This window comes from Antennarius striatus, chromosome 4 (genome assembly GCF_040054535.1).
Source record: "Antennarius striatus isolate MH-2024 chromosome 4, ASM4005453v1, whole genome shotgun sequence".
Classification (NCBI taxonomy): Eukaryota; Metazoa; Chordata; class Actinopteri; order Lophiiformes; family Antennariidae; genus Antennarius; species Antennarius striatus.
Window position 1 is genome coordinate 17,872,968 of NC_090779.1, and position 16,558 is coordinate 17,889,525.

At 40.3% G+C, this 16,558-nt stretch overlaps 1 protein-coding gene across 2 annotated transcripts in view; it reads right to left on the reverse strand.

Moving 5' to 3' along the window:
* tspan9a (tetraspanin 9a) overlaps window positions 1–13,184 on the reverse strand; it is a 167,146-nt gene extending 153,962 nt beyond the window's left edge. For both annotated transcript variants that reach the window (XM_068313446.1, XM_068313445.1), the window contains exon 1: window positions 12,906–13,184. The gene's annotated coding sequence lies outside the window, so the exon portion shown is untranslated. The remainder of the gene's footprint in view (window positions 1–12,905) is intronic.
* Window positions 13,185–16,558: the final 3,374 nt, after the last annotated feature.

Sequence of the window (16,558 nt, forward strand, 5' to 3'; positions counted from 1 at the left end):
TGACAAGAAAAAGGAGCAAAATTTGCCCTTAGGCCATTTTCTAAGTGTTCTCCTGATGCCAGTTTGGCATTCACATTTAAAAATGTGAGGTATTGAGGAAAAGGCTGACAGGGAACATCTTAATTCGTAGATAGCAATGCCCAACCTTCAACTCCAGGATTACAATATCTGCTGAATATGTCACAGCTTCAAATGGAGGTGCACATGCAGCTGGATCAATTTCATAACACTAACAGCAGCTTGTATTGTTCCCATTTTTTGACAGGAAATAGTTAAAGTGGGCCTGTTTGGCAGATATACCCTGAGGATACAGCTGTTTCGATAGAGGTGAGAGTATGAGAAGCTCCTTCGGTGTATTCTTAGTACAGCCACTCCCTTCTTGACTTTCCTGAGCTCTTTGTTTAGATCACAGCCTCCCAGCTTTCCTTTTTATTTCTCACACTGACATTTTATTCAACAATGATTCAACAATGGAACAAAAGCTTTCCTTTATGTTACATTACATTCACATATGTAGGTCTCCTTCTTTCAGCTTTTCCCTTAAGGGGTCACCACAGCGAATCACTTGCCTCCATCTAACCCTGTCTTCTGCATCCTTTTCTCTCACACCAACTGCCTTCATGTCCTCTTTCACTACATCAATAGTCCTCCTGGTCTTGGTCTTCCTCTAGGCCTCCGGCCTGGCAGTTCAAAACTCAGCATCCCTCTACCAATATATTCAGCATATTCACCATTCATCAGGCATCTCAATTTCTAAGATCCTGTTCAACAACCCAGTCAGAAACTCTACTGCCACCTCTCCCAGACACTTCCATACCTCCACAGGTATATCATCAGGACCGACTGCCTTTCTACTCTTCATCCTCTTCAATGCCCTCCTCACTTCATCCTGGCTAATCTTTGCTACTTCCTGGTCCATAACAGCCACCTCTTCAAGTCTTTGTTCTCTCTTATTTTCCTCGCTCATCAACTACTCGAAGTACTCTTTCTATCTTTCCATCACACTACTGGCACCTGTTACTACACTTCTATCCCTACCCTAACCTGCTGCACGTCCTTCCCATCTCGGCCTCTCTGTCTTGCCAACCTGTACAGATCAGTCTCTCCTTCCTTGCTGTCTAACATATCATACAAGTCATCAGGAGCCCCTTGTTTGGCCTTTGCTACCTCTACTTTCATCTTACGCTGCATCTCCATATACTCCTGTCTACTCTTCTCAGTCCTCTCAGTGTCCCACTTTTTCTTAGCTAACGTCTTTCTCTCTATACACTCCTATACCTCCTCATTCCACCACCAAGTCTCTTTATCTACTTCCTTCCAGATGACACACCAAATACTCTCCTACCTGCCTCCCTGATCACATTAGCTGTAGTTGTCCAATCATCTGGAAGCACCTCCTGACCACCCAGAGCCTGTCTTAACTCCTTCCTAAAAGTCCTGCAACACTCTTCCTTTTTCAGCTTCCACCATTTCATCCCCAGCTCTGCCTTTTCCCTCTTCACCTTCCGCACCACCAAAGTCATCCTATACACCACCATCGTATGTTGTTTTGCTACACTCTCGCCTAACACTACCCTGCAGTCAATGATGTCCTTCAGATTACACCATTTACACAAGTTGTAGTCTACCTGTGTGGTCCTACCTCCACTCTTATACAGTAGGTAATTCAATGTTCCTGCCTCTTCTGGAAGAAAGTATTCACTACGGCTGTTTCCATCCTTTCTGCCAAGTCAACCACCACCTGTCCTACTGCATTCTTCTCCTGGATACAAAACCTGAGTATCCCCATCTGTTTCCTGCACCAAAATGTCCATTGAAGTCTGCACCAATGACAACTATATCACTTCTCGGTAAGCTTTGCATCACTTCATCAAAGCCCAACCAGAATTTATCCTTCTCCTCCAGCTCACATCCTACCTGTGGAGCATACCCACTAACAACATTGAACATCACACCTTCGATTTCTAGCTTCAGACTCATCACTCTATCTGACACTCTTTTCATAACAAACTCCTCCTTCAAGATAACAACATGAGCCCTGCTCCTATACTTTTAACCTTGCTACCTTTCCACCTGGTCCCCTGGACACACAGTATATCTACCTTCCTTCTCTGCATTATGTCAACCAACTCTCTACCTTTTCCTGTCATAGTTCCAACATTCAACATCCCTACTCTCAGTCCTATACTCTTGGCGCTCCTCTTCTCTCAGCAGATAGCAGTCATTGTTAACCTAGCCCTCGACCGATCCGGTATGAAGTCATACATTTGATTTGCATATTTGATTTGAAAAAAGTTTTACGTTGGATGCCCTTCCTGACACAACCCTTTGTATTTATCCGTGCAAGGTTAGCAGCACAATAAGACATTGGCTTGTGCCCTCTTGCGGCTATACTGTGTGCTCTTGCGGCTACAATCGCCCACATATAGGTAGATGATTTTTTTTACTTTGCTACTGTAGTGCATGTGTTGTATTTTTCTGACAGATTTGGTTTGGTCTAGCACAGACGAAAAGTATGCAGTATTCACCTCCTGAGCACTGCTGAGGTTCCCTTGAGCAAAGTATCAACCCCACAAGTCGCTCATTGGGTCTATGTGGCTGCCCGCCGCTCTACCATCATTCTCTCCAAATTTGTATGATTACAGGCCCCGTGTCTGTGTCTGTGTGAGAGAGAGAGAGAGAGAGAGAGAGAGAGAGAGAGAGAGAGAGAGAGAGAGAGAGAGTGAGAGAGAGAGAGAGAATTTGTATATATGTGTGTGTTATATAAGAGTGGAAAAATAATTTCCCTTCAGTGATCAGAATAATATTTAATAAAGTCTTACATTTCAATTAGGTTGACATGTGTATTTCACGGTGTATAACATTGTAATATAGTGAGAGATATAGTGTTGAGGACCGTGATTAGAGCAATAGTTAAATCTAATTACAGTCCTTTCCTAAATTTAGCTCATCACAGGTACAAAGAGTAAATCTGTTTAGGCCTTAAGGTGATCCAATGGTAACAACATCAATTAAAGATTTCTGCTTTTCTTTTCCTGCTATTTTTTTTGGGAATGTTTGAAACCATCTGCATTTCAGCCTGCCAGAATCCATACCCCTTGCTCTGGTTGTCTATCAGAAGTTATTTGGACTGAAATGTTAACTTGAGAAAGTACTAAAGAACGCCAGCTGGAGCAAGACAACTCAATGGCCTCAGGGGTAGTCCATGTTCCAAACAGGAAAGCTGACTCAGGGGAGATTCATTCTACTACTATTTGCATTCTTCTATGCAAGCACTGTGATCCAGATCGACAAACATTATCCCTCATTGAGCTACTACATGGGTGATGTGATGTCGAGCATCATAGCTAAGTGTAATGTGTGACATAACAATAGTCATTAATACTCAAAAATATCAGTCATGGAAGGTGCTGTATAAGAGTCAAGGAAGCATGAAATAGATTATATTAATACTGATTGACACTCAAGCAGCAGCCGGAGCTTTTGCTCCCCCCAGCTATCCAGGAATTCCATTTCAGTGACAAGCCGTCATTGTTTGGACACACAGAGGTTTGGACACACGTCTCTCTGAGCTCACACCAACTCCAATAACTGAAAAAAATCTTTAACCTCAAACATGAGTAGCATAAAATTAAAATCGGTCATGGGGAATTTCCATGAATAATTGCCCTTGATGCCAAGACTGAATCCATTAACTACTAACTTGAGCAATTGGATTAATGGTCATTACTTGCATCGAATGTACCCAGAGACATATGAAGATAGAGAGAGCAGTTGAGACTGTTGAACAAAAAAATCCTAATTGATGCTTGAAGCCACCAATAACTTTTTTTTTAAAAGTAACAAAAAGAGAGCCTCAAGACAAACTGACACCCCAGTGGGATGCTGGTTAGTCCATCTGTGCTCTTCACTACAATATCATCATCATCAAATGGTGCCCATTTTTAAGAACAAGGGAAACGTGCAGAGTTGTGGCAACTACAGAGGAATAAAGCTGATGAGCCATACAATGAAGTTATGGGAAAGAGTAGTGGAAGCTAGACTAAGGGCAGAAGTGAGCATTTGTGAGCAGCAGTATGGTTTCATGCCAAAAAAGAGTACTACAGATGCAGTATTTGCTTTGAGGATGTTGATAGAGAAGTACAGAGAAGGCCAAAGGGAGCTGCATTGTGTTTTTGTAGATCTGAAGAAAGCTTATGACAGGGTGCCAAGAGAGGAACTGTGGTATTGTAAGAGGATGTTTTGAGTGGCAGAGAAGTATGTTAGAGCAGTGCAGGACATGTATAAGGACTGTATGACAGTGGTGAGGTGTGCTGTAGGTGTGACAGAGGAGTTCAAGGTGGAGGTGGAACTGCATCAGGGATCAGCTCTGAGCCCCTTCTTGTTTGCTACGGTGATGGACAGGCTGACAGACGAGGTTAGACAGGAATCTCCATGGACTATGATGTTTGCAGATGACATTGTGATCTGTAGTGAGAGCAGGGAACAGGTGGAGGAGAAGCTAGAGAGGTGGAGGTTTGTCCTGGAAAGGAGAGGAATGAAGGTTAGCCGCAGTAAGACAGAGTACTTGTGTGTGAATGAGAGGGACCCAAGTCGAAGAGTGAGGTTACAGGGAGAAGATATCAAGAAGGTGGAGGATTTCAAGTACTTCGGGTCAACAGTGCAGAGCAATGGAGATTGTGGAAAAGAGGTGAAGAAGCATGTACATGCAGGATGGAATGGGTGGACAAAAGTGTCAGGTGTGATGTGTAATAGAAGAGTTTCAGTTAAAATGAAAGGAAAGGTGTACAAAACTGTGGTGAGACCAGAGATGTTGTTTGGTCTAGAGACAGTGTCACTGAGGAAAAGACAGGAGACAGAGCTGGAGGTAGCAGAGATGAAGATGCTGAGGTTATCTCTGGGAGTGACCCGGAAGGATAGGATCAGGAATGAGTACATCAGAGGGACAGCACATGTTAGAGGTTTTGGAGATAAAGTCAGAGAGGCCAGACTGAGATGGTTTGGACATGTCCGGAGGAGAGATAGTGAATATATTGGTAGAAGGATGCTGAGTTTTGAACTGCCAGGCAGGAGGCCTAGAGGAAGACCAAAGAGGAGGTTTATGGACATAGTGAAAAAGGACATGAAGGTAGTTGGTGTGAGAGAAGAGGATGCAGAAGACAGAGTTAGATGGAGGCAATTGATTCGCTGTGGCGACCGCTGAAGGGAAAAGCCAAAAGGAAAAGAAGAAAGAAGAAGATCAAACTTAATTTATGTGGTACAAAATCACAAAAGTTATTATACGAGACAGTTCTCTGTTGAGGAAGAAAGCATTCAAATCTAACCACTGCAATCAAAGGACTATACGTATTCAAGGCAACTAAATAGTTCTGTTGCATAGATCCAACATGAGATGTAGATGGTAGAACGAGATGGTACAGTCAGTCAGAATCAGCACGTAACTCCCTCTACTCCAGTGACTCAAATGAGAACAGTTCTAATGAAAATAGACCTCTCTATGCAGATTTGGTGCAGAGCTCAGGTAACAATCTGCACCACCCTATGTGAACTGTCATGGCTGTGACTCCATTCTCTCCATCAAAAAGATCATAAAAATCTCAACTAAACTTCAGTTTTTTCGAAAATTCCCTCGAAATCAGTCTGCTGGTGTCCCATTTGAGGCCCCAATTGTGACCCTCAAAACTGTTTTCTGAGTGAGGAGATAATCCATCTATTCAGCATGCATACTAGGACTGCATCTGATTTACATCTAAACAAGATCTCTCACAATATGTGAAAGCAGGGCTGAGTTCAGTATGCAAAACTTCAGGAAAACACTACAAACTGTTTTCATAATGTGTTCCCAGCAATATGTATTTTTTTAAAAACCTTTCCATTACACATGGTTTATTGAATACAGCCCAGGTGTCTAACAAGCTCCGAGCCAGAGCCAAGATCCCTACAATAGTTTTAGAAGAGAAGGAAAGTAACAACAGGATATCTATTCACTCAATATTGTTTTTGTTTGGACTGTCAAAGCACATTGAAATGCAATGAGTCCTTTGTGTGATGTTGAAAGGTTAAACCGTCACTTACTTTTTGGATGTCTCATTGTCAACCTCACTCTGACATGTGGTTACTGGAAGTGCGACATTAGGAAAAAATTCAGCATTGGATCTGCTTGAAGCCCTCTACTGAGTAAATAAACACATGTCACTCATCAGAGGTCTGTACCATAATTCTGGATTACGGCTTAGCGAGATAACTTCAGGCTTAACCCTGGCTTTTCGGTACCATAAATGTGGCTGACTTTCTATCGGGCTACGTTGTCGCGGTAACCTATGCTGAACACCTAACCTGCTCCGGAGCAGGATAAATTCAGGTTAAGAGCTCAGCAGGTATAACAGCCCCACCTACTGACCAATCAGAGCTCAGCGGGTATAACAGCTCCACCTACTGGCCAATCAGTTCTCTTGGAAAATGGGCTGTCCATTTTATGAGAACCCGGTGGATCTTGGTGCACAGTTTGTGCGAAGAACGTTCAGGCACAAGAGAATATTTAGAGATCGCTGTAATCCGTTCGAATTGCCTGAACTGTACGAAAGGTAGAGGTTTTTGGGAGAGGGGTTACATTACATCTGTCAGCTGCTGGAGCCTTACATCAGTAATGTAACGCACCGCAACCACGCGCTGACAGTTCTGCAGACAGTGTGCATTGCACTGAGGTTTTTTGCCACAGTTAATATATTTCTTAGTAATGTTCGTAATTATTAAGATGTCCTTAAATCCCTCGTTGGATGGGTTACAAGCAAGCCACAGATAAACAAATAATTGATTAATGGCATTTTAAGTAAATCATGGATTGATTCATTCATTCATAGGTACTTTTATATATTCTGTTGGCGATCCCGACAACCTCGGGAAGAACACAGTATGTAGAACTATTCATACAGTCGTGGGGGCTACAATCACATGCCATAATGAAAGATGTTGTACACTCATACATTTATGGAACACACAAACGTTACTGTAGTCAGATATACAAGTGCAGTCATAGTGGGGAAGTAATATTATAATGGCACAAACTTCCGCATTAACACAGTTGGCGATTTTGTGCCATCGATTCTTGCGCCGTTTGGCAGCTGCAACTGTGTTGTTTTTTTCCTGGATTATTGATTTGTATTGCTCGTATTTATTAATTATTATTGTTTGCTCCTCCGTTGTGAAATATGCAGCTCGGGTTTGTTGCATGTTTGCGATTGGTCGTATGCAGCAACCTCCGCCCTTTTTATGTGAGCGCGCACAGATCTAGAGCGGACATGCCTGAATTGAATTAGTGAGTTGATAGCCGGCTTTATGGTACCAAAAATCTGGAGGGCGGCTGTCTCGGTAAGTGAAGCCAGATAAGTAAGAGGAAGCCCGGCTAGGTTCATCAAGCTTTATGGTACAGGCCTCTGATTCTCACTTTTTCCTGGTTTTCATCTTGTGCTTCATAATTGCAACCCATTACTATTTCTTCATGAAAGCCTGAGACAAGACAATCTGAGTCCAGCTACTTGCTAATTGAACAGGGATTGTCACATTACTGAAGAAAGTTTGCTTCTGGCAACAAGGATTTGTTTGTCAAATCAATCCTTCTCATATCCCTAAAACGATGCTGTTTCCAAGGAACAAAACACATCATAACAAGCCTCACAAAAATTACTACTTAACAAAATAACAGCATAGCATAATATGGAATCACATAGCATAACATAGCAAGGTATAAGATAGCAAAGAAGACTGAGCTCTGCTCTGGAAACATATCCAAAATGATCACCAAAATGAACTCAAGTCCAAATTGTAACCATGGAAACCAAAAAAAAAGACAAAAATCCCTAAATAGAAAAAGGAACCACTTTGTGCTATGATTCATATGTCAACAAAGATTTGTAAAAGAAAATAATGAACCGGGGACAGAAATAATAAGATGCAGTCAGGGGATGGTGTATCAGATTTAGACACAGCCACACACTCACCAAGGGTCATAAGATAGGATAGCGAGGGTTTATTGCATTCCATTACTTTGTACCTGTGACATGGGCAATGACTAAGTTCAATGTAATGTAATGTAATGTAATGTAATGTAATGTAATCCGCATAATCATAAAGATTCTTTTACAACAAGACTCAATGATTCGTGGTAATGGACAAGTACCACCTTTACAGGAATATACTGTATATTTCAGCATGAATAAAAATGTGATTAATTACAGGGAGCTGATTGCCCTCTGCTTTCACTCTGAGAATAATTCCGTCCTGCAAAACCCAAAATAATCTTTTAAAAAAAACAAACAGAAGATGACAGATGAAATTTAAAACTTGACATTTATAGTTGGGTTTGGAATATGAGCTCCAGCCTCACACATTGCTTACCATTTGTAGTAATGCATCACCAGTCATGACAAAATGTGTTTTTTTTCCCAAATCACTTATTCTGCGTGATAAGACAAGCAGTAAAACTTTACCAAATGGACATTCAACACAATACCCTAGCAGCCATTTTCATTCAGAGAGGCGCAAATATTACCTGCTGCTGTATGTTGGGGTTTAATGTTGGTAACATTCTCTGACATAGTCTTCTGTTGGGTAACATTGATTGTGATCAGGAATAATTGTATTAAATTTGCATCTGTAACACGACCATACAGTAATATTTCTGGGGATTTTTGGATGACGTGGAAATTTAGATTTCAACGCTATTATCTTTTGTCAATGTCATATTTCATAATTAGGTATTTAATTAAAATGAATATCATCTGCATCAGTTTCAAATGCACATTGTGTTTACTGAAGACAGTGAGCATTCTGCACAGGACAGCATAACTGCTTCACATCACAATGCTATTATTGTCATTGTGAGCATGTTAACATTAATATTAGCTGCAGTCTCCCCTTCTACTAATGGATTTGCTTCAACTTTTGCTTCAACTTCAATTTATTTAGGCTTGACATTCAGCTCATGCTGCTGCTCATATAGAGCTTTACAAAAAAATTACCTTGTTTGTATTGTATTACTTACATGGTTCAGTAAGGAATGCAACTTTTCGACACTACTGGATTTTACATTTTTTTGCTATGGGATGTTTTGGGTTTTTTTTGTTTTTTAAATAAATAAATAACTTCATTCCTTTTTACTGCTACACGTAACATGTAAAAACTACAGACACAACATTAAAACAGCATTTTTGTTAATATCAACTTGGTTGACTACACCACCTTTAAAAAATGTGAAGCTCTTCACATCTCCACTATGGGTGGCTCCTCACTTACAGATTAGAGGGTTTTTTTTTAAATCACACACATCACCAGACAAAGGCAACTGACACAAGCTATAACAACACAGGCTGTTGTATAACAACACAGGGAAAGGAAGTCCCGCTGGCTTAAGTCAACAAATCTGATGCTACAAATCCCTTTCTGTGCTGACACAAAACGGTTTCATACAGTGTGGAAGTTGAGCAGACAACAGTAGACAAGACGTCACTACTGATGTCCATTTACTGCCAGAATGATATGTATGGAGGGCATACACTCTAACATTCACACACAGAGTTCATGGCAGTGACATTTAATACCTACACAAGGCATGGCATAATTCCTTCAAATTAAACCAGAAGGCCTAAACTTCTGTGTGAGAGGCTTTAGACCTGAATGGGATTTACAGATCAATAAAGAGAGGTTTCAGCTAACAAAACAAATCAGCCACACTGCCAAGAACATAGGTCATCCACAGAAAATTAGTTTGAAACGCGATATATTCTCAGGCATGGTAAGAAGAGTCTGCATCTTCAGCTCAAGGAGGCAGGATCCTGGCTCGGGAATTTATTTTTGAATACAAACAGCCGCCTGCCAATCTTATAGCAAGGTCAAAATATAGGCACAGACCATGCTGCTTGCAATAAATACTGCTGGGAGTTATGTGATCTCCATGTCATGAATGCACAGCTTGAGTAAGGCACACGTAACATGGGTGGACTCGCTTAAAAGCATGAAATACGCACTATAGTAAAAAGCAGACTGTGCAAAGCAGGAGTGAGTCACGGCAGACACTGATTACCAGCACAGAAGCAGCAATATCTCACTCTAACAAAGACACCAATGCACAGCCTTGCTCTTCCTGTTGCTGGTTGGGCCGGAGGAAAGCGATATAAGTGGTAGAAAGCGGGGCGGGGGCAAGAGAGCAACACAAATGTTGATAAAGCAGGACAGTTCATTCTATGAGGCCTGTCGGAGTCAGGCAGTCCTGCCCTCCAACATACCCCCCACGCCCCTGACACAGAGAATAGGAACTTTCATGAAGGGACAGAACAGAGAGCTGAGCACTGTGGTGACTGAGGGCACAGAAAGCTGAGGAAGTAAACACAGTTGGAAGCTAACATCGCTGCTTTTGTTCGGTACAGAATAAAATGCGCCAGTGGGTCCTGTTATTATTACTGAGTCAGTCAAAGACAGTTAGCTGTTGAGGACAACCTTTTAGTGACTATATGTTGCTGTCTGTGTACTAACAGGCCTTTCTGAGGAAATGAACACAATCACAACCTTTCCTGAAGGTATTGCATGTCGGTATGACTAAGGCCTGAATTTAACATTCATAAATGTAATCCAAGGAAATCCTCACTTTTAATTAAATCTATTATGGTAGATTTATTTTACATAATATAATAAGTTAAGTTTCTGTAACCACTTACAGGTCAAATCCCAGGTGGTATAGGGTGAGAGGTTCAGTTTCATCCTGTCCATCACATGGCCAACAGGCTAATAATTTGCATTGTTAATTATATTAAAATTTAAATGAAGAACCAAAGAGACAGCTAACCCCTTTACATTTGCAGATGATTAAAAGGGACAGAAGCGCATGAGCCAGTTCAAACTGCGGTGCTGTAAACACAAACATACAGTACATGACATGCAGTCTCTTCAGTGCTCAAACACACACAAACACACACACACACACACACACACACACACACACACACACACACACACACACACACACACACACACACACACTTTGGTGGTCAATTTAAGCTGCAACTATTTCCCATCTCTCTCTGCATTCTTATTACTGCCTGTGCAATCAGTCCAACATCTACCCGTAGGCTCCAATTCAGGGGTCAATAGAAATGTGCTCATCACTTGTTAAGTTGGAACATACGCAGTAGATGGGGAATGATTTCAGAGCTGAAACTATCTTCTGCTGTGTCAATAACAAACATCTCCATGAGAAATACAAATATGGACTCAAGCCTATCACTTTTTCTTTTGATTTGGGTCATTTAATAGAATCCACATTCCCTCTTCTCTAACAATAGCACTCGGCTTTATAGGAGCTCTTGAACACAGAGGTCAACTCGTAGGGAACTTAAACTCAGAACTAAATTGGAAACAGAAAGCGCAAACCGCCACCAAGGCAGCTCTGTTTCTCTGTTAAAAAAATAAAACCTAAAAGCAAGAGTTCCATTAAAGTTATATTGACTTCCATAATATGTGATCCCCGTGGTGCACTGGCGTCACGCCCGGAGTGTCCCCGGCCTCACACCCTCAGTCGGCTGGGATCGCTCCACCACCCTGCGATGGCGGAAGATGCAGGTTTGTAGATGAATGCATGAAAAACGAATACATGGTCCTTCAGCATACAAGCGTAATGGTAGAATTAAGAATGGCATGATTTTTAGTTTGTCAGTAAGGAAAAAGTATTTATTCTTGGTGTTTTTTGACAGGATTATGTATTGTAGGAATATTCCATTAAGTCAGGAGCAAAAAGCTTATCACACTCGCTTTCTGACACTGAAAGAAAACAATGAATCATTTTAAAAAATACTGGATCCAGATGATAAATCAAATATCACCAAAAATAAATGTTTCTTGGACCTCTCTAAAAGCTTTTATCAACTGTTCAGAAGCTTTTGATTTATCCCCACTGACAAAAACAATCAAACAAATCTCAGAAAAATGGTATTAACCTTGACAGAGTTGACGAGAAATAATAAAACCAGCACTGTGGTCTCCAAAAGGGAAACTGGGTGTTCCTCCTCAGGGGTCAGCTGTAATTTTCCATTTCCAGTCACTTTAAGTGATGGTAAGTCACAAATCACGAATCAGCTCACCAGGATACCTGAACCCAAACATAGGCTGTAAAATGTTGAAAGGAAAAGAAAACCAGCAAGGCATAATTTTGGATGAAACAAGTTGTACACATTGATGAGAGCAGCATCTCATTCAGCTGTTGCCTCTGAAAGGATGGTTTGATTCTTGACATTCCTTCATGCTTACATGACAAACTGATAAACTCATATCTAAATACGTGTCAGCTCATAATGCAGGTTGTTAAATTCCTACCATAAATGGCAAAGAAAGAATCATTCTTAGTTTTTTTTTTTTAGAAGACAAAATCTTGTCAAAATACAAATTACAAAATCACACAATATAATTGACACATTTGGCAACTAAAACCCATATATCTTAAATAAGGCCTGATTTTTGGGGGGTGACAGGACTCAAGCTCCCATCCAAAAAAAAAAAAAAAAAAGTTTGGCAAGTGACTGATGATTCCAAGTAAAAGCTGTGGTCATAAATTAATACTAAGAATAATATGACAAGTCGTAGGAGTTCGAAAGGTGTTTAAAAGACTTTAAAAACTGTACTTTCACACACACCTTGTGTCACAAGAATGTTCCCACGGGTGTTATAACGGTCTGACACACACATTTAAAAAAAAAACATTAATTGGTCTGCTTATTAACGACTTCATATAGCTTTTTCTCCCAGTAACGCCAGAAACCATGGCACCGTGCCATCGTTTGACACACTAGTTGTATGAAATATCCGGTTACCCCGATTAACAAACAGCATTGTCAAAACACGGGCTCAAAAATGTGTTTTACCTGCTCAACGTGGTCCTCTTGTGAGACTTCACTGCAACCTGTCAGCAGAGAGCGGATCTCGACGGAAGTGGATCCCGGCCACGCAACTTCAGCGCGCCAGCTCCGGAGCAAACTTCACCAGACGGAGACGGTGGCGTGACGCAGATTGCGCTTCTTACGCTCAAAAATTAGCTTCAGAAAACCTCATAGATTTCGCAGCCCTTTAAGTTGTCTGCGTTTACGATGATAGAGGAACTGAGTTTTCCGGTTGATCTGGGAACAAATGAAGTTTGTGGAAGAAGGAGGTGATCTTACTGACTCCTACAGGCGCGTCGGAGCCCCGGTCCGTCATGGGAGAGCAACAGGGTAAAGAGGAGGGCATAGAATTATTAGGATCCAATTGACAGGTTTTATTATTATTATTATTATTATTATTATTATTATTATTATTATTATTATTATTATTATTATTATTATTATTATTATTATACAATAATGAGTCAAAATGCTTTCAGTTTTTGTGTGGTTAAGATAAAAATGTAAGACCCTGATATAATTTTTTCTTTTTTTTTGTTTGTTTGAAAACACCATGGGGTGTATGACAGGAAAATGTGAATTCTCCCACTCTCAAACAAATTAAAAAGACATAATCATTAGGCTGCTCATGCTGGTCCCATAATAGATGGGAACATTTGGGCAAATAGCAGACCTGATGAGTTTAAACATTATAATAAATTTAAAACTTATCTTGTACATGTCTATTAATACACAGTGTGTAATTTATGCCACTATGGGGTCTCTTAGTCAAAATAATGACAACAAAAGACAGATGACTAAGTGAAGTAGCTTCGTTCATTGCTGTATTCTTATTCTGAAACAGCCACCAGGAATAGCTGGAAGAATTGGCAGCCTGGTTTTGGTCAGTAATAATTGTGAGTTGGGGATTACAAGTTCCGGAGTTATGCATCATGTTTTCCTTAGTCATTTCCTACACTATGTGAGGGGAAATGAGACGAATTACTGAAATAGTCTTGGAGGGTCACATGGTAGTGTCACAGCCAGCTTCAAACAAACAAACAAACAAACAAACAAATAAGTGTACATCTTGATATGACCACCAATTCAACCACAACAGAGGTGCGAATATGAACCAAACTTCTTTATTTCCCCTTTCAGTGGCAGTAATACTGTTGGTTGAGATTGTTTTTTAAGTTGATAAGTTACTGTCAGTCTCTTTCCAAGTCCTCATGGACATTTCTCCAGAGGGATTTCCCTCAGTCACTGCCCCCTTTCTTGAGTTCATGACATCACAACATCCCATCATCGTTTTCAGCTTTTCAGCTTTGCCCTGCCTCATCGGCCAGCCGGATGATTAAAAGCTGCCACCGGACCACACAGCAGCAGCTGTGGATTAATTTGAGCGGCCTTGTCTTTGTGCCTCTGGTCATGTTTAAAGTTAATTTGTTTTGGATTTTGATGTATATTTAAAGGCCTCTGTTTTGATGCTACGGCAGCCTTTTTGTCCTCTAACTTGTGTCTGAGGCACTCAAGATGATTTCCCATTTTGGCTTAATGTTTTTAACACTTTTTAATTGTTGAGCAATTGGGCAATATTTTGTGAGTAGACAGAGAGGAATCCAGCTGCTGTTGGGTTTGCAGTGTATTTTTTTTTATTTTAGTTTGCAGGTTGTTATATTTTTTTATATTACTTGACGTATGTAATGGTTTCACTTTGCCCGCAGTCGTTATCCTTTGTTTTAAGCATCTCTTGTGCTTTTGTTTGTGCTCAATCTTCTCAGTCACAATTAAAAACAGTATTTTTTTTGAGCATCTTGCTTATTATTTGCTTCCTTCATGCCTAGATGAATACAGGAGTCCAACAAATACATACATGAAATACATACATAGGAGAACAGCAGCAGGTGGAACCTGCTGCATTAATAGTCAGCGTATGAGCCAGACCTTCATTAATATGAGTACCTACATGCCTACGATAATCAATAGAGCCTGTTGGAATTTTAGGTCTCACCAAATACAAAGATGAACCTGCAGAGCAGTCCATGCTGGTTGAAAAATCTCCTTCTGAGAAAACAGTGTGTGCTGCTCATCTTTGTCATTTCTCTAAGCGTTATGAAAATCTTGGCATGCATGCTTGATCAATCAAACATATTAAAAGTCAGCTTTTTGTGTAACGATAGCATGCAGTGTTCATTTGTCTAGCCTCAAATGAAGCAGCTGCCAAAGCCTTGGGTGTCATTCTCTTCTTTTGGTTTACATCTTGCTAACATCTGTTAATGATACCAGCATGTGGTGAATTACTAGTCCCTCAGAAATGTTACAGCATTTCAACTATGTATTGGGTTTTTCCAGATTTGTATTTTTAATGTTGTTCTAAGCAAAAGAGAAGCAGAAGTGGTTACTCAGAATTGAAGTTTATACATTCGCTTTGGTTCATCAGTCGCAACAATCATACACAGAATGAGTTCATGCACAGAAATCAGATATACATAGTAAGATTTTTTTTCTGTTTATGTGTTTTTATTGTCAAACATAACAGGCTTTTCATGCCCAAGGCTGCAGTCATTAGGACAATTACAAAATATTTTCATCCTTTCCAGACCATTGCATCTTCTTGTTATTTTAGAAGTTCTGTAGTGAGAAACTTAGTTTTGGCATATCTGATATTTTTTACAAACTTTGAGTCCTCCTGTAACTCACAATATAAATCACATGGTGACATACTCTGGATTTAATAAAGCGAAATCAAAATAAATATTTCATCCTCCTTTTGGTTGCCAGCTTCAGCCAAGCAAAAAAACATATATTTGATCCAAATAAATGTGAGAAACCATATTCATATAATCATGGACAAATAAATGAAATATAGTAATCCCCCATGCCTTTGCGCATCAACACGCACAGCTTCACCTCATTGCGGATCTTTAGTAGGCAGTCACGTGATACTGTACGAGCATTCTATTGGCTGACGGCATCTGGAAGTGCACAGCCTTACATGAGACACAAAAGTGCTTTAAGCAGTCGATAAGAGTGTGGGAAAAGGTATTACAGATAGAAGATGGCTTAATATCAGTATGGGGAGGGTCCATTAATGTATAAAATACGGTAAATAATAAATTACAGTTTGTCGCTTTATTGCAGAACTTTGTTTTTGTGGGTGTTTCTTTGAACGCATTAACTGCAAGTAATGAGGGATCACTGTGCACAAAAATAAGCAGGTTTCTGTAATATACAAATAAACAGTTGTACAGTAATTACAATAACCAATTCCTCAACTGCATTTTAATGATTAGAATCAGACTCAGTTATGTGCAGCTCATTCATTTGAAGTATATCTTTTTCCAATCAGACTGTTTTTGTAGCTCCTGGGGCCTCTGTGTGGACTGTTGGCAGGCACAGGTGTATGATGTTCCTACTTCTAGCTTTTTTAGAGTAAAGACTAGAAAGTACCAGAGCACTCTGAACTCTGTTCAACCTTGTTTCAAAGAACTTTAGGCCCAAAGGCTGATAAGTGTTTCAGTCTTGTAGAGATTAGCTGAGAGGGTCTGATGTAAATGATGACTGTAGCCTCAGGCAAGGTCTGGATAACTGATGACTTTACAGGTCTTTGTAAAGGTCATTATTGAATACTGTATAATGGTGAACATAGTGGTAAA